Raw genomic sequence first — 4852 nt, 5'->3', positions numbered from 1 at the left:
AGAAGAAGAAGAAGAAGAAGAAGAAGAAGAAGAAGAAGAAGAAGAAGGAGGAGGAGGAGGAGGAGGAGAAGAAAATGATGATGATGATGATGATGATGATGATGATGGCCAGTAAGTTAGATTTCACCCTGGCAAGAACACACACACACAGACTCACACTCACACATAAAAACAGACTAACACACGGGCTTATACTCTCGAGCAGACTCATACACACACACATACACAGACACACAGACACACACAGACTCTCATATATACTCACATACAAAGATTCACATGTACACAAACACTGTCTCTTTCTCTGTTTCTCTCTCTGGCTCTGTCTCTCTGTCTCTGTCTGTCTGTCTGTCTGTCTGTCTCTCTCTCTCTCTCACACACACACACACACACACACACACACACACACACACACACACACCTTCAAAGGTGAGTGACCATCCAGACCCTAGTTGAAGACTTTCAGTGGGTGTGTGAGGTGGCTGGAGGGGAAGGCAGTCCCTTTTAAAGCATCTCATTTGCCTTTTTGGGTCACTGACAGACAGAGCTGACATCTGGCCGCCTGTGGCTCCCACCCTCCAGTTCCATCCTCTCCCCCACCACAAGACTTTAAATGCAGCTAAGCTCATGCTCCTCTCCCCCAGGTGTGTCCTTCTCCAGGCCAGAGGCCTTCAGTTGCTCCCTCTGACCTCAGAGCATGGCCTTGACCCTCCTTCCCATCTTGCTGCATTGTGCTGGACCATGGGCACTCTCCCTTTTAAATTCCTATCTTAAAATGGGGTGAATAAGGTAAAAATCAATATTCCAGCTCAGGTCTGGTCAGGGCAGAGACCAAAGACTTCCCAAATATCATCCTAACCCTAATCCTCACAGCATCCCTGGGAGTCAGGTGCTGTTGTCACCCTCACTTTATACAGGAGGAAACAGAGGTTTGGTGACTTGCCTTGGATCACCTGAATTCTAAGCATCTGAGGCTGGATTTGAACTCAGATCTTCCTGACTCCAGGCCCAGAGTTCTGTCCCACTTGTTGGCCACCACCCCATGCTGCTGGCTGAAGTAGAACCTACAATCCACTAAAACCCACAAATGCTTTCTTTTTCTTTGTCTTTTTTATGACCTGTCAGTTAGTTATACCTCTCTCATAGCATACTTAATGAAGATGATTTTTAAGCCCAAGCATTCTATTTATTGCATTTCACATAATGAGAATTAGCCAGTTCTTCTAGACCATTGAGAAAAGTGGGGTGGTGGGAGAAGAGAGCTTCCCACAGTCTTGGGATAGTTGGAGTCCAAGGGTCTTCTGTGCTGCCCTGAGGGCCAGGCCACCCCCATCATGCTTCACTTGTTTTTCATGCCCTGTTGCCTGAGTACTGTTGGGACAGCTCCTTCACGGAGGGCTTGCATTCCTCCAGACGGTGGCTGATGAAATATGCCATCCCCATGAGAGTGTTTCCACATGGTTTTTGCTTCCCAGGGTCATATCTTGGATGTACTCTTCCTGATTTTAAAACCAAGATGGGAGACTGGGAAACACTGGTCATCCTTATCTTGATCCAACCCAAAACTTGGCACTGTCGAAGACAATTCAAAACCTCAAGTCACACTAATGCAATTTTCTTCCTTGGTCCAAAAATAACTTTCTCCCCAACCCACTCCCACCATTTGCCTTCCAATTCAGATGTTTCCCAAGTGCAGGCATGTTGATGAATGAGTCTGTACTCATTTTAAGAGCTTTGGGGGTGGGGCTCTGCTCTGCCCATGGATCCCTGCCCCCTTCACCCCTGCCCTCATCAGCCATCTTTACCCTGCTCTGTCATTCTGATAGATTATGAACGTGGGGCACCTCCACCATGACCTCCCTCAAGAGCCAGTGAATTTGGAGAAAGATGGCTGAGCTCAGAGCCTCCAGAAGCATGCCAGTGCCTCTTCTCCCCCCGATCTCCTTCCCCAGATATTGGCAGCTCCCAATGGAAGCTCAAGTCCACAGGTTGGGAGGGAATCTGACAATCCAGCAAGTTTTAGGGGTGAATATATGCAGCCTCTAAACTGATGGATTTCAATGGCAGTCAGTGAAACACAGGATCTTCTTGGGAGGCGTGTCAGAGACCAGTCAGGCCAAGTCCTGGCCACTGAGACTCCCATCTAGAGCATCTCCAGCAAGAACTGATGTGGCCTCTGCCTCTCCAGGGATGGAGAACTCACTCAACTCTCCTGTCCCCAACACAAATCCTTTTATTAAGGCGATCTTTCTGTGAAGTTTGGGTTCAGTTAGAGGGCTACACTTGAGGACCCAGAGGACCACAGGTGGTCTCAAGGTTCTCTCCTTGCTCTAGACCATTGTCATTTATAGGATCCTGGCCTTCTTTTCTCTGAACCTTTGAAAGCTCCCTTGGATCTCAGGTTTATGTGAGGTTATATCATGATATCTTCTTCTCCACTGTCAAGTTTGTGATGGACCCTCCTTGTGACTGAGAATCAGATCCAGAACAGAATCTCTGCTTGTCAGTTCCCCCACATCTGGATGGATGAATTATCTTTAGGGAAAGTGAAGAAGCTATGAGTTGATTGACTTTTGGCAGAGACAGAGAGAAAGAGAAAGACAGACAAAGAGACAGAGAGAGACGGAGAGAGAAAGTGAGACAGAGAAAGAGAGAGACAGAGAGGAAGAGAAGAGAAAGAGAAAGACAGAGACAGAGAGAGACAGAGAGACAGCAGAGAGAGAACCAGACAGAGAGTCAGAAAGAGAGAAAGGGGAGGAGAAAGAGAGAGAGAAATAGAGGGGGGAGGGAGAGGGAGAGACAGAGACAGAGAGAGAGACAGAGACAGAAGCAGAGAGCCAGACAGTCAGAGAGAAAGGGGAGTAGGAAGAGAGACAGACAGACAGAGAGACAGAGACAGAGAGAGACACACACACACACAGAGAAAGAGAGACAGAGAGAAAGAGAAAGACAGAGACAGAGAGAGACAGAGAGACAGCAGAGAGAGAACCAGAGAGTCAGAAAGAGAGAAAGGGGAGGAGAAAGAGAGAGAGAAAGAGAGAGGGCGGGAGGGAGGAAGAGGGAGAGACAGAGACAGAGACAGAAGCAGAGAGAGAGCCAGACAGCAAGTCAGAGAGAGAGAAAGAGGAGGAGGAAGAGAGACAGAGACAGAGAGACACGGAGACAGAGAGAGAGAGACAGAGAGAGAGAGAAAGACAGAGACAGAGAAAGAGAGCCAGACAGAGAGTCACAAAGAGAGAAAGGGGAGGAGGAAGAGACAGACAGACAGAAAGAGAGAGAGAGAAAGAGACAGAGACAGAGAGAGAGAGAAACTCCAGCAAATGTCTGGATAATCAAAGCCTCCCATAAATGCATGAGGCCTCTGAATCCAATGGCTGATTTGCTCCACTAACTCATCAACAGCTTCCTGTTTCTGTCCTGACAGGCTGTTGTATATTTTCATGACGAAATTCAGTCCTTTTCATTCCTCTACTGAGCTTAACCCTGATGCTCTCCACTCTGCCTCCCCTTCTGGCTCCTCCATTCCCTCTCAGGAGTGCATCGCTCACCCAGCCCAACCTTCCCCCCTCCTGAAGTTCTGCCAAAGGCTCAGATTCACAGGACAACATATGGGACCGAATCCCAGAGCAAGAGAAAGTTTAGAGGAATTGTCACCACCAGTGCAGGGGCAGCGTCCACATCAGTTGAAATCATGTATCCACGCAATTGTTGAAATAATGGATGGAAAGCTGTAGGTGAGAGTCATCTAAGCTGGAAAGGCAGGGAGACGAGCGGGAGCAGACAGCCACATCCCAAGGTCCGATGGACTGACCGAGCACTGTCCATCACCAGTCAGTCTTGTGGGCCAGTATTTCATTGTGGACCAGAATAGCAAGCACCAAAGCCTCCCAAATGACAAAGCTCAGACCCTCCTTATGATTTTAATGAAATTGTAGTCATCAATATTCCAAGGTCAGAAAGCATTTATTAAGTAAATCCTATGGGCCGGGATGCAAAGAAAGAGCAAAGGAAAACAAACACACCCCAGCTTTTGTTCTACCTGAGTTCACACTAAGAGGGGAGGGAAGATGAAAATCATATGTAAGATGCATACAGGAGAGATGGAAGGTAATCTGAGCAGGGAAGGCACTAGCAGCTGGGGAACCTGGGAAAACCTCCTGCAGAAGACAGAGTTAAGATGAGTCTTGAAAGGAACCAGGAAGTGGAGGTGAGGAGAGAGAGGGAATGCCATCCACTGGGGACAAACAGAGCAATGTCAGCAGCAGGACATTCTAGGCAGAGGGAACAGCAAGGCCAATGGTGCTGGGTCTTAGTGTTGGAGCTTAGAGTGTGTGGAGAGGAGTCAAGCATAACAAGACAAAAAGATAGGAAGGGGCCAGCATGGAGAGCAAGATTGCCTTTGCTCAGAAAAGGCTGAGTTAAGAGATTCTGCAATAATCAGTGAGTATTAGAGAAGTTCTTCCGTATTGGTCTAGAGGCCTAGCTTCTCCCAGCTCAAGAAAGCTAATGTGTGCTGGGAGGCAACATGGTGGGCAAGCAGAATCTTGCTTTTAGAGTCATGGGGTGGATGTGAATCCAGTTCAGCTCTTCAGCCACTCAACGACTTTGGCCAAAGCTCTTGGTGTCTTGGGGTCCCAGATTCACGTTTAAAATGAAGCGTGTAGACAACCTGGCCCCTCTAGTCACTTCTAGCTCTAAATTGGTCATATTTGAATCCTATTCTCTTTCTAAACTCCTTCTGGTGGTAGACTGGTGATGCTATGAGCCAGGGCATGGGTTTTCTGGATCAGTAAAAGAAGTTTGAATGTCTTGGCTAAGGCCTCCTGTGTCCTTAGAGATGTGTGTGTGTGTG

The sequence above is a fragment of the Petaurus breviceps genome, unplaced genomic scaffold (genome assembly GCF_028583685.1).
Source record: "Petaurus breviceps papuanus isolate PSGF00001 unplaced genomic scaffold, PetGlider_PUasm1.0 559, whole genome shotgun sequence".
Taxonomy (NCBI): Eukaryota; Metazoa; Chordata; class Mammalia; order Diprotodontia; family Petauridae; genus Petaurus; species Petaurus breviceps.
The sequence above is the reverse complement of the archived record's forward strand: the minus strand, read 5'-3'. Positions refer to the sequence as shown.